The sequence below is a fragment of the Adiantum capillus-veneris genome, chromosome 6 (genome assembly GCF_014529385.1).
Source record: "Adiantum capillus-veneris isolate H3 chromosome 6, ASM1452938v2, whole genome shotgun sequence".
Taxonomy (NCBI): Eukaryota; Viridiplantae; Streptophyta; class Polypodiopsida; order Polypodiales; family Pteridaceae; genus Adiantum; species Adiantum capillus-veneris.
In genome coordinates this window covers 108,535,956-108,550,721 of record NC_140936.1, presented here as the reverse complement: position 1 = coordinate 108,550,721, position 14,766 = coordinate 108,535,956, and positions in this window count along the sequence as shown.

The following is a 14,766-nucleotide window of genomic DNA, read 5'->3' as shown; positions in this document are numbered from 1 at the left end:
TGTATTGGTGTCCTCAGGATGTCCTTGTAAGAATGGTCCTTCAAGTTCACTCGAGTAATTGCTCCTACTTGTTTCAGGTAGAGATAATCATTGCCCCAATCTTGGATTAATTGTATCTATCTCATGAACGGTCTTCCCAAGCGAATTTCATAATTGATTTTCTTTCCATAGTCTACAATGTCAAAAGTGTGCTAGTAGTTAAGTAGAGATAATAATTGCCCCAATCTTGGATTATTGTATCTATCTCATGAACGGTCTTCCCAAGATAATTTCATAATTGATTTTCTTCCCATAGTGTATATGGAAAAAGTGTGCTAGTAGTCAATCCCATAGGAGTTGACTATCACATTCTCTAGTATGCCGATTGGTTTCTCTATGTGTCCATCTACCAATTGCAGTTTCATTCTTGTTTTTCTGATTGTTGGCTTTCCCCAAGCTTCCGATACAACTTTGGTTGCTATGGCAATGCCTTCTCCACTGTTTAAAATAGCCACGGTTGTTACATCATCGTATTGTACTAGAAGGGTTGTGTTTCCCTCATTCCCTTCACAATAGTCCCCAACCTTGTTCATAGGTACAGACTTGACAAGTCTAGTCTGTATCTCCTCATTTTGCAATTTTTCTAGGTTCATTTGAGATGCTTCTTTTATTCCCATCTTTTAATTTGTATATCTCCCCATGGATGTGGTCTCAACTTCAGTAGCTCACCCAAAGTGATTGTGCATTGAATTGGTGTTGACATAATGAATTGTAGATTATCCACATCCAAAGTTTTTTTTCACCTTTCTAGTTTTGTTGTTTTGTAAACCATTTATTTCTCTTCATTCTCTCCTAGGTAAGGTGGTAGTGTCCGCAAGGTTTCAACTTTTGTAGATCCTAGGTGCTCTAATCCCCAATCTCCATACAATGACTATTCATCTAGTTTCATGGGTGGTCTATCAAATTGAACTTCTTCAATTGGTGCTGATTTCAGAGTCAACCTTCCATATTTTGCTTTCCTAACTTTTTTTCACAAATATTTTGTCCATCGTCTTCAACTATTGGCACTCCATCCATCCTTCTTCACTATCAGGAACTTATAGTTAAGGTAGTTGTGTATCATCGTTTACCCCATTTTTTGACCCGCTCTTTTCTTGAGCTTTCTCTCGTATGGTGTTGGTCTCAACTTCTGTTGGTTTTCCTATGACTTCTTGCTAAGGATTCTATTTTTCCATCAGGGTTGCATGATTTTCACGAAATTTTTGTAAGTTTCTAATTTAGCTGCTTACATTTCAGGTGTTGGATACTTTTTTTTTTCAACATTTGACCATCTTTTAACCCAGCTTGGAAAGCTTGCAAAGCTACATTGATAGGTTTATAGATTTTATCAACCAAAATTGATCCAACCAATTTTGGTTTGGGTTCCTTGAAATCTATTGAAAGATTCTGCATTTTTTCTTCTATTTCCCGCATCTTTCCTTCTATCTCCTTTCGCTATTTTTTCCTCTTGAGCTTGTATCTTTTGCATCTCTCCTTCCTGGAGTTTTTGGAGGAATTGTTGGATTTATCAGATCCATTTGAATTTTTTGTTTGTTCCCCTTGGCTTGTGCTCTAGTCATCACTCGAACATAAATTATCGGTTTGCCTTTTGATGAACTAGTCTGCACCACTTGAACATATTTATGGTAGTTTTTTCTTTGTTTGTTGGATCTCTAGGGTAGTCTTCTAGAAAGTGTCCACCCTTGTATCCACAGACTCCACAATATGCCTCTCTATAGGTCTTGCATTCTTATCCGGTTCAATACAATCATTTTTCCAATTGTCCTCCGCTCCACGGTTATGAAAATTTCCATTTTTTGGTTTGGGCATTGGTTGCTCCCTAGTTTGAAATAAAGTAAACAGGTATTGTATCAATGGTTGCTTGACACATCGGCTCCATAGGGACAAGAGTGGGTTGATTATACCAATCTTCTTTTATCCCCATTGTTACTGAACTCATTTCAAGGTATGGAGTAACGGGTACGAGCGCTTATTCTTCCGCTTGTTCCTCAGACAACATATACTTGATTGATATAGATCTATTCCCTGAGAATGGTGTTTGTTGACCTAATGTTGGATGTGGTCTCTCCACATTCATGGGTAATATTTGCATGTGTGGCATATTTAGTGGGCATCTATACATGGGTTGCCCTTGTGGCCTCATTGGCACACATTGGACATTTCCATCATATTTAGGCTTGTAGTAGCACTTGTTTGTCTCATGATTTCTCCATTTTCCTTCAATGGTGCACCATTTTTACTACCTTTGTCATCCCATAGGTTGTCCCTCATTTGGTCCCTGCATTGGGCCTCTCATTGACATCCTTTGCATGTTGATCATCATATCATTCATGCATTTAAGCATGTCCTCTATAGCACTGATAGGATTTGCATTAGCTGATCCTACTTGTGCTAACACAATGGGTGTGGTTCGCTCGCTCTATGTATCTTAGCTTTGCTTTCCTCATTGAAGATATTGCAATTATCACTCAAGTTGATCGCATCTAGACTACACGCTTCCCAAGTCATGTGTTTTTGCTATACAAAATAGCATGCAAATCTTTGTTTAAAAGCCCCTCTAGAATAGTGAGACAAGTCTTTCCTTAATTGGAATCTCCAACTTCATGTGTTCGTCATGTACTAGCTCATTTGACTTACACTATCTCTAACAGTTTCTCCTTGTTTTTGTTTGAAATTATAGATTTGTGCCACTGCATTATGATTTATTTCCATTTTAGAACAAGTAGCAATAAATCTCACAACCAAAGTTGGTAAGTCGGTTATCAATCCAGGAGGTATGGTTTGGTACCAAGTCAAAGCTTTTCCCTCCAAGGTCATCCCAAATCCCTCAAACTAGTTGTGTCTGGAAATCGGTTATGCGCTCAGCTCTCAAAACCTATTTGAAGCTGGCCAAATGGTCATACAGATCCCCTGACCCGCTATATTTTTTGACCCACTTTTGGAGATCTACTGGTCTGACTCTACGATTGTGTTTAGCACTTCCTCTCTCCTTCTAGTCGGTGTTTCTCTCATTAATCCCTCAAACCAGTTGTTTGGTAAGTGTGACTCATGTGGACCTCTTCTTGTCCTCATGTCACTTATTCCTCCCCTGTTAAAGGTGGTTTTTCCCTTTTACCCCCGGTTGGCATCATTGAGGTGGATACTCCTTGCAACAATTACTCTTTGATTGGCCATGCTATTGTAAGTTCTAGCATTTGGATCCACATCCCGATCAATTTCTGTATGGTTCCCATGATCACTTCACGGATTGAGTGTCCTTGGTAAGTTTGTTCAATATCTTTTGGAGTCATCATAACAAAATTGTTGTTGTAACAATCCCTAAAGAGATGAGCGATAATTTCAGCCAATACCTTTTCCTTGATCTTGAAAATATACACAATTTTCAAGGGTGTCAGTTTTCATAAATCTGGCATGGGTAGTCCATACCAAATCCATAATATTGTTTTCTTCCTAGAAATAAACTCCAAGTCTTGGGATATCAGTGGGGATGCGTTTCAATGGTTTAGCATTTATCAACTCATACCCTTCTAATTCTAGCACCGGAGGTCCCTCCTTTACAGCCTTATCTGGTATTAGAGTATCAACCTCTAATCCCCATTTATCCACAGAATCAAGGTCATGTATCTTATGATATTGTACTCCATTTCGATCCACACAAAGGTCGTGTTGTTGGTTTTCCCTAACATCCTCTTGAAAATCGATGGTATGGTCATCTATCCTCACTGCAAACTCCTCATTTTGGTCCAAGTAAATCTGGGATTTGTACTTGTTGGTCTTGAAGAAAGTCAAGATATGCTTGAACTTGAGAGAGTTCCACTTTCTTGATTGAGTTGAAAAACAAGACATATCTAAGCTTGAGTCGGAATAAGTGTGACACTTCTTCCGCAATAGTTTCTAATGGTCTCCCTTGATTTACGCTCTGCTCCTATTCTTTCCTAAGTCAATCGAGTTTCCCAAAACTCTACCAGATCTTAGGTTTATATATGGACTTATACAACTTATTGAACTAATACTTCAAAACTAGAAAGTTGCCTTTGATTTCAAGAGCAATGTTTTTGCTTTTCGCTCTCTTGTCCTTCACAAAGTCGCAATTCCCTGCACACCAACACTTAAAGTCGTATGTGATTCCACAATTTGTCAATCCTAAGTCACAAAATATACTAAAATTCCCTTTTCCAGTACTCGACAGACCCTATATGCAAAAAATGTGAAATTTGCTCAGTTTCATCTTAGGCACGACTAAGATATCTGCACCTATCCGTGGAGTCCAATTTAACTTTCATCACCTAGCTGGAGTCTCCACAACTTGCCAAAGTCAATATTGGTGTAAAAATGACAAAATTGCTTTTCCAGTGAGAGATTTATCTTTGGAGCGCCAAAGATAAATCTTCCCAGTTTCAACTTTCTTTTGCCAATTGTGACTGGGGTTGGTCTCTACAGGCGATTTCTAGCTTGTACAATGAATTTTACAAAGTTAAGACAATTTACCAATTTTTATCACTCTTTTTGATCCTGTAGTCTGGTTTTCTTGTTTTCTCAGTGTTTTGATCCTTACACAACTCTAAGTTTGATGAAACTTTCCTAGGAGCTGTATTATGATCCACATAGACCCTATGTGTTGAAATTTTGGCAGAATTCCCTCTCTGGAGAGATTTTATCTTCGACGCACCTAAGATAAAACTCTACCAGACTTTGACCTTTGTCACTTTTTTCTTCACAATTTGATTTTCCCACAAGTTTTATGATTTATCCACGCCCTGGTTTCAAGTTTTAGCATGATTTGACTTTTCCTTGTTGATTTTTTTTGAAATCTGCTGTTTTTTCCAATTTTGGGCTTGATCAAGTGTTTTGGTGATCCCAATGTTTCCAAAATCAAAGGGAGTAGTCTACTAAAGTTGGTCTACCACCTTGTAAGTCCAGTTTGCTAGTATCAGTCTCAAAAACCCCTTGTCTATCTTCGGCGCGTCTAAGATAAATTTGACAATTTTTTGGTTTTCTTCAATGCACTTTAGATCAGATGCAATCCTAATGGTCTTTTACTTACCCTACTCCTATTGAACATGAACAAGCAGTATTGAAAGTAAAAAGTTCAACCTTCAGTCTAAAATCCCTACTCTTTACTTAGGTGATTCCCTTACCGACCACTAGCTAGGACCCTCTACCTAGTTTGTCCTACTAACTAAAGCTCTCGAGGTCCTTACCAAGTATCTCTACTCTCAATTACCCTCAATCCTCGTGAAAAAGTTAAAAATGTGTTACTCTAGCCAAACTAAATGAACTAAACGAAATTCAAGTGAATGCTTTGTATTTTTCTCTAGTCTAGGTTTCCTTGTTCCCGGCAACGGCGCCAAAATGTCGGTCGGCTACCAAGCCTCACCATATCAATGCTAGCAAAGTGAAAATCACAAACATAAAATTTGTCAATCCGTGGGACATAGCTGACCCGCCTAGTTCATGGAGGCTACAAGAAATAGCTAGTCTCTCAGAAAACCCAAGTGGATCTAAGCCACTCCTACCTAACTCAATCTCAAATGTGTATCAGACATCGAAAGCTAATTTTCTTACCTCAAGCTTGATCCAATGAAATGGTATAGCTACGAGTCTCCAAATGCAATAAAACTTAATTCCTAGCATGAGCAGAGTATCCTTAACGTTCTCGTGTACTTAAATGTCATTTTTGACACTTAGACAAAATCGTGCATAAGATAAACAACCCAATTTATGGCTTCCTCTAGATGTGCTCTACCTATTACTAAGGTCAAAAACAATTTTGGTGCGTGTATTGTGTGTAGAAAGCAAAACTAGCTTGTAGGTAGCACGACTAGAAACACACTTTCATCATGAGAAACTTACATTAAATGAAAGATCTTTCACCAGCGAACGTGTTGGTATGATCAAAATAGCAATGCAACACCGTTCGAGATAGACATGAGGACTTGAAGAAATAGTAGACTCACGTTGAGCTTTTGAAGCAAACTCTTACTTTCATTATTCAAAAACTTAGGTTTATAATTATAAAAGTTGGCTTGTATACCTTAGCCAAGGTTCAAAGAACGGATTCCTAGCTATTTGGGCTCAATACAAAGCTTAAAAACTGCATACGATTACAAACTTGGAGGTCCTCAACCCCTTTAGACTAGTTGGAAATCAATAATATTACAATGGCTTTGGACTTTACATGATTTCTCAATAATACAAAGGGGTTTAAAACAATATCTCTCTATCCCTCTTTGCATACCGACCTCGGGGGGGCGGGGGGGGGGGGGGGGGAACACTTGCCAACACACACCCAAAAACGCACACACACAAGTAGAGAAGAGAAGGGGAAATCAACACAAAATGACAGCAATGACGGCTTCACTTTGCAACAGGCGATACCATATACAAAATGTTGGCGGATATGCCGCGAGCAAACGCTAGCATAGCGAGAACTAAACCAACTTACCAAAATGTCGGCCAAGGAAGTAGCTTGACCCACAGGTGCATGGAAGCAAATAGATGGTTTTAAATCACCTACTTGACCTTCTAAAACAATCACTACTCAAGGAAATCAAACCCAAACATCGACCTATGTTCTTGTGAATTCAATACAACCTACAAAAAAAGACCAAAAGTCCTTGAATCACCTTGAAACTCACAGGGAATCCTCTACGTACCCAAAGGTCTGTACCCTATGGACTCTAACGCTATATCATGTCCGTGGCCACTTAGTGCAGCAAACACGTATGAAGACATGCAGTCTATTAGAGGTCATCGATTCTCAACTTGTATGATCCTAATGTGTAGCTCTTCTCGCCTGAACCTACTGGTATAAAGAACTCGTAAAACAGACACACGGTTTGCAAGATAACTCACATAGAAGCTCGTGGGAGCTCGCCTCATGACGGAACCAAACCTAGAACAACATCTCCTTTGACACGAAATTCATATATCTAAAGTTCCTATGCAGGAAGCTTCTAAAAAAAGAAGAAGGAATCAACAAAAGCTAAAACAAAGGATCCAACTTACAAACTTCAACCCCCTATGGAGGTAGCGACAAATCTGAAAAAGGATTTGAAAGAGAGGATTTTGAATAGTAAGGTTGAATTTACCTTGGGTGAGGTCCTTGTCATAGAAAATCGAGAGTTCCATGAAGAAATCATTGACATCATCAAGAGAAAGTGACAGTCTCTTACTGAGACTATCCATGTGCAGGGTGAAGGAGATACTTTAAATGCACAAGGAGTATAGGCTTACGCTGAGGAGGTTGATGAAAGCGTTGTTGGATGCTAAAAGTCTATAGGAGGAGTAAAACGGGTTTACTTCTTGGATGATGAAGAAGAAATTGAGACAACTCATAAGAAATATTAATCTAAGATTCATTGGGTAAGAGAAACCACTGAGACCCTGGTGAAATAAAAGTGAAAGACTTAGAAGAGCCATACATTGCACTCATATTTAGAGATTAACCTCACGTCAAAGAGTCTGTATCAAAAAAGGAAAATGGCCAATAGATATAAATCATGGATGGATAATTCGTGCAACAAACAACTCATTATGGGAGTTATATGAAGTTGTTCTGAATGTAAGGGTGACGATAGGGGATGTTAAAGATTGCCAATTTCTTTGTCTAGGAGATGTATGCATACCCTCTTATCCTTGGGCAACCATACATCATTGCGACTAATATGCAGACAAAGGTGATGGACAATATATTAGTTTATGCAAGGATAAGGAGCAGGGACGAAAAGCGTGCGGTTCCTTATTGTTTGTGTAGACCATTAAAGAAATCGTGACTCTTCAAGAGAAACACAAACAAAGAATTCAAGGACTACAGGGATATGAGGGGTTTTGGCCATGTACCATTGTAGGAGGGGATTGCATTGGTATAAAGAAGAGAAAATTTTCCATGTGATGTATATGAAAATGATATGTTTTCTACAAGTTTGGTAGGATTAACAAACTATGGATCTATCTCTTTTACAAAGTATGAATACTTTAAATGGGTGAGTGACAACATGTAAATAGTGTACAAATTGATTTGAAAAACAATGGCTTACTAGAAGATGATGTATGCATTATAGGTGTATTTGATGAGTGTTCATTTCTGGATACTATGCAAGACTCGAAGTCTTTAGTGTAATGCAATTTGTGTATAGGGAATGGGGTTTTGAAAGTATGCTCTATAGCAATGTACAAAGTCATTGAGGGTTTCAAAAATTCTCAATGTGTTGATGTACGAGTGGAGACCAAGTATAAGTCTATGGCAAAGAAAGTGAAACTAGTTGCATTACCTCCACCAAAATACTACATGGATAAGATGCAAGCTGCTTTACAACGTAACGTTCATGAACAAACATGATTGGGCATAAGTTTACGTGTGATTCTCTGAAGGAGTTAAAGGTTGGTTATGAGGATAGTTTGACAGAAGCTAAAATGATATGCTTTTTCATTTGAGCTGAATGAGATAAGGTGTGTTGATCCTTCCATTGTTGTTCCTATGGTAATCTTCACTATCCCTCATGTACCTTGGAACTTGTGCCCTATTCTAGTTCCAACGGCTCATTTGCTAAGACTCATTGAATTGCTAATGAAAAGATCAAGATGGGTATTTTGGATCCTTCCTATGCTCCGTATTCAAACACATGGTTCGCAGTTCCAAAGAAAACTGATTCTTTATGCTTTATTCAAGATATGCAACCTGTAGAAATGTGGGTACATGGCCAATTTTAGATGAGTTTGCAGAGGAGTTTGTAGGAAGGGAGATATATTCTATGGTGAATTTGTACTCACATTATGATCAGTTCCAACTAGTAATCAAAATCAGGGACTTGACTACCATGAGGAGACCTTTGGGTTTGGCAAGGATGTGCACCTTACCTCGGGGAGAAATTAATTTAGTTATACATATGATGAATGGCATGAACAAAGTCCTATGTGACTTCATACCTAAAACTACAATGCCCTTTCTTGATGATGTGCCAATCAAAGGATGTGAATCCTGATGTAAGTGATATAGTTGTCACTTTGGACTCGAGGTGGTGTTGCAAGTATGTGGAAAATCATATCACTAATTTTGAGAATATATTTTCAAGATTAAAAGAAGTGAACCTTACCTTGTCTAGGCAAAAGTTAGTGTTTGGTGTGAATGAAGTTCTTATTGTGGGACAGTGGGGGCCATATGGTAGAAGACCTTGTCTAGAAAAGATTGATATATTTAAAAGAATGAAAGAGACATGTATTAATGTGATTAAAGTTTGAAGGTTCTTGAGTTCATGTATGTCTTATGTTATTTGGATTCCACATTATGCACGTGTGGTATAGAACCTTTGTACCAACTCTTGAGAAAGAACCCAAAATTTCAATGGGAAGAAATGCATATGCATGACATGATGAACTTGAAGAGGTTGTTGCTTATGTCTCCAACTTTGAGGAAAGAAAACTATGAATGTGGAAGACATGTGATTGTGAGAGTGGATAGGAATTGGATGGGCAATTGGGCAAGATGATGATGATGGCAATCTATATGCACTAAGATTTGGAGCAAAGGTCCTAAGTGTTCGTCATGCAATAGTAGAGACTAGTTGTCTACTTCTTCTTGGAATGATCACAAGCTACACAACTCTCAAAATTGCTAGGTTGAGATGGATTTCCTACATAAAGTCCTTGAATCCATAACTTGAACATATTCTAGGTAAAGATAATCCATTTGCAAATATGCTCTCTAGAGGAAGGTATGAAAATGAAGAAGAAATGGTTGTCGAGGGTGATGATGTAGGCACCACGTTTTATAGCAACATTAATTCTCGCCACCTTTCCTGGAAAGCACAAATTGGTCATCATTTCCTCTTTTAACACACCTCACTATCCACAACCTATCAAAGGCCATTTTAACTGGCATGTTTGTGGTGCTCTAATAGGGTCAATGCATGCTAAGGTGGTACACTTTTTGTGGTTAAAACCAAAGTGGGAATTATTGTGCTTTTTAGAACTTGCAAACCTTATAAATTTTAAATGTGGACATCCTTCCTCTTCTAATTCTTCTTTGAGACCTCAAATATTGAATGACCTCACAGTAAAATGACAAGTATTGAAGAGAATTTCAAGCACCAACAAATGGAACCCTATTGACTCTGTACTAATGAATCCTCAATGCAACGTTAAGTCTTATGTCATCAAGCAATAAATCTAAGTATCCAAAAAATCTTTGTTATATTCTTCAATCTCCTCCTCCTCAGTAACCCAATTAGAGAATTCCTTTAGGAACTCTTTAGGTGCAGTCGTGTGGGGTTTCAACCTCTTCCTTCTCCCTCATTCAACATACTGTAAGACATTACAACTTCTGGGGATAACTCCTGATTTTAATTTGAAGAGGTTCCACCCTTCTACATTACAAAACTAATGAATAATGTGTGAACACTACAAGCACTTGACTTAAAAATAAGAAAGATACTAAATATGGTTTTAACAACTTTTCTTGGCATGGATATTCAATTTTGAGGCCAGACAAGTGTTGGATCTTGAAACCAAAACCTTCATGCTACAACATATCATAGGTGGAGCTTATCTTGGACAAATGGTGGACCTTGTATCAATTCTCCGTGCCTAGTTGAGATTGTGGACCTTGTGGCTCTCTACGCTTTAATGGACTTTAGCTTGGACAAGTGATGCACCTTCCATCAGTTTTTCATGCGTAGTTTAAATGGTGGACCTTGTGGAACTCTATGCTTCAAAGGGGCTTAGCTTGAAAAAGTGGTGGACCTTGCATCAATTATGCATATCTAGATTAGACTCTAACCTTTGTGGCTCTCTATGCTTCAAAAAAGTTTATCTTGCATCAATTCTCCATGCCTATGTGGCTCTCTATACTTCAATGGAGCTTAGTTTGGTGGCCACATAGTGGACCTTGCATCAATTATCCATGCTTAAATTAGATTGTGCCCCTTGTGGCTCTCTATGCTTCAATGGAGCCTAGTTTGGGGACCTTGTGGATCTCTATGCTTCAATGGAGCTTAGCTTGAATAAGTGTTGGATTTTGCATCAATTTCCTTACTTGGCTTAGACAGTGGACCTTGTGACTCTCTATGCTTCAATCTATTCTACTCTATTATGGAGGAGATGATTTAGACCTACCATGTGGCTGTTGCAGGCTTGGAGAGAGTCAGGAGTGAAGGAAGCCAAATCCCATGTGGCCACTTCGCAACGAATGCATCCCAGCTTGGAGAGGGATGGCCGTCATCGGGTAATCGAATTGGCAGGGAGTGGGGGTATGGTCAGAGTGGTAACCAAGAGGAGAGAGAGAGAGAGAGAGAGAGAGAGAGAGAGAGAGAGAGAGAGAGAGAGAGAGAGTTGCAGCTATGGTGTACTGTTGTCTGAGAAATTAAAGATGTTACAGATGATGACACTGATCTCAATAGCTTGCAGACTTTACAAACAAGGATGCTAATCTCAGTAGCTCAACAGTGAGAGAGAGAGAGAGAGTGATGTTGCAAATGATGATAACAGTACACCATAGCTGCAGCTCTCTCTCTCTCTCTCTCTCTCTCTCTCTCTCTCTCTCTCTCTCTCTCCCACCAATGGAGGGATGCAATCACTATCACCAATTAATTAAGCTTGCTCATCCTTGCAACATGGGCATTGTCTACATGAGCAATCACTAGCTCACGAGTGCAACTATGTCCTCCCTTTCAATGCCAGCTATGAAGGTAGATACTATGCTTCGTATAGTGATGTGGGGATTATGCACCAGTAGCTCAAATTTGTTATACAGCAGGTGCAAAGAATAAGAGGCTTTGGAGGAGGGGGATGCAGAGCTGATAGGAGGCTGGATTCCATGAACAAGTGTTTGTCATGACAAGCAGCATGGAGTGAGTTGTGCACCTACCTTCTACTGTAGTCAGTTTCCAAAGTCAAATGCATTGTGGTTCTATTGATGATGAGGGGAGAAACCACCTGCAAGTAACCTAAACAGGGTGGGTTTTGTCGAGGTAGGAAGGCACAACAGATAGTCTTAGCACACCCCCATGTGCCCATTACAAGGGGCAACGTGCAACAATTGTTGTTGTAGGAGGGCAGCACCATTGCATGAAGCAGGTAGGATGAGCTGGTTGGAGCCAATTGAAAGGCACTATGGAAGTAGGTGAAGGTGAAGTTGAAACAATGATGGAAAAGCGTGAGTTCAAGACGAATCTAAGAGGTCAAAAGATGAGAGAAGGTGAGGATGGGGAAAAGCCATTCATAGCTGATTTTAGGCCAGTGAGCCCTGCGGGAGAGAGTTAGCCGCAAGACAGTGTGAGAGAGAGGGAGAGAGTGAGTGATGTGCCACCACGGAATGGTGCTCCTTTCCAAAGCTCAGGAGTGCCACCTGATGGGAAAGAATCATCCACAAAAAAACTATGCATCGGGTTATGGCAAAGTGCTGCTCGCGCACTTAAGAAACACTCTTCTTTTCACTATGTAGTGCACTTTATCCCTCCACTGCCTTCAAGACAGCAAAGCCCTCGCCGCTTTGCCTACAAGACCACTTCGATCTTGTCTTTGCTGCGATTACCTCTTGCAGGAGTAATTGTCGGGTTCACTAATCTTCTAGGTGAACCAACTTTGCTATGCTCTCTGTGTGTGTGGAGTGTCCGCTTGCAAAAGCATGCTATGTACATTTGAGTGCATGACAAGTCAAGAGTTTTGCAATCGAGTCAGGATGGAGTGATCTAGAAAGATTGCTATGATCATTTGTGCAAAGCCTAGATACTCTATCATAGAGAGAAATTTGTGTGTAGATTCTTGGCTTGCTACCTAAAAAACTATGTGTGTGTGTCTGTATGTCTTGACCGTTCTTATCCGTCCTCAGCTACCTTCTTGCTTTTGACAATGTTTTTATGTTGTTTCATTTGTGTGAACTTTTCCATTGATGCTTGATTGCACGATTCTGTCCAACAGGTCAGACTAGGAAGAGAGAGAGTTGTTTTTAGTAGATGTAGAGAGAGGGCATCTCTCCAAATGCAATCATGCACTCCTTCACCTTGAAGGAATGTGACATTACACAAGATGCTGATATGGGTTAAAAAATTCATGAAGATATTGTTAGTCATTGGTTGTTGAAATGAGGCTTTGTGCTTGGAATTACCTTGGTCCACATGTATGCCAAATGTGGTGCACTTCATAAAGCATAAAACGTACTTGAGGAGCTTCATGTCTGGGGTGTCATCTCTTGGAGCACACTGATTGCAAGATATGCCCAAATTGGGCAAGTCCAAGAAGCTTCGGGCTGTTTTCAATGGATGGGAAGCAACAATGTCTCTCCAAATTCAATTACATACATTCTGGGTTGTTTTCAAGCGAGGGTGATCTCTAGAGGCAATGTTGTCTCATGAAGTGAATTGATTGCAAGATATGTCAAACAGGGTCAGAGTTAGCAAGAGAGAGAGTTGTTTTCAACAGATACAAAGAGAGGGCATCTCTTCAAATGCAATCATGTACACTTGCACCTTGAAGGCATATGGCATTACAGAAGATGTTCATATGGGCAAAAAAATCACGATGATATTTTTAGTCAAGGATTGTTGAAAAAAAACATCGTGCTTGGCACTGCCTTGGTTGACATGTATGCCAGATGTGGTGCCCTTCATAAAGTTCTTGAGGAGTTTCCCATTTGGCATGTCGTCTCTTGGAATGCATATTGATTGTAGGATATGCGCAACTTGGTCAGGGTCAAGGAGCTATGAGTGTTGTTCAGTGGATGCACAGTGAGGGTGTCTCTTCAAATGCAATCACATACGCTCTGGGATTTTTTTAATGAAGTGAAGGTGTCTCTCCAGATGGAATGTTGGCTCAAGGAATTAATTACAAGGTATGTCAAATAGGGTTAGGTCAGGAAGAGACAAAGTTGTTTTAGCAATGTAGAGAGAGGGCATCTCTCCAAATGCAATCACGTACACTTTCACCTTGAAGGCATGTGGCATTACAGAAGATGCTGATATGGGCAAAAAAAATCATGATGCTGTTACTAGTCAGAGGTTGTTGAAAGAAAACATGGCACTGCCTTAGTCGACATGTATGAAAAATGTGGTGCACTTCATAAAGCACAAAAAGTGCTCGAGGAGCTTCTTGTCTAGGATGTAATCTCTTGCAATGCACTGATTGCAAGATATGCCCAGCTTGGGCAAGGCCAAGGATATCTAGGCATTTTTCAACGGACGCAAAGCAAAGGTTTCTCTTCAAATGCAATCACATACGCTGGTGAAGAAGAGAGAGAGAGTTGTTTTGAGCATATGCACACACACACACACACACACACACACACACACACACACACACACACACACAAACATACACACTTAGGTACATACACAAATACTCACATGAGTGAGCTTGAGAAAGTGTATAAAATTGACTAGTTGGTAAGAGTGAGTGAGACCCGCCAAAGGTGGGTCACGTGAGCTTGTGGAGCTTAAATTTCATCAAAATTTATCCATGCCTAGCTTAGACTATACACCTTGTGTCTCTCTATGTTTGAATGGAGCTTAGCTTGACATGGTGGCCATGTGGTGGACCTTGCATCAATTGTCCTTGACTAGCTTAGATATAGCTCTCTATGCTTCAATGGAGATTAGCTTGGACAAGTGGTGGACTTTGTGGTTCTCTAATGCTTCAATGGAACCTAGCTTGGACAATTGGTGGATCATGTATCAATTCTCCAAATTGTGGCCCTTGTGGCTTTGTGCACTTCAATGGAGCTTAACTTGGACAAGT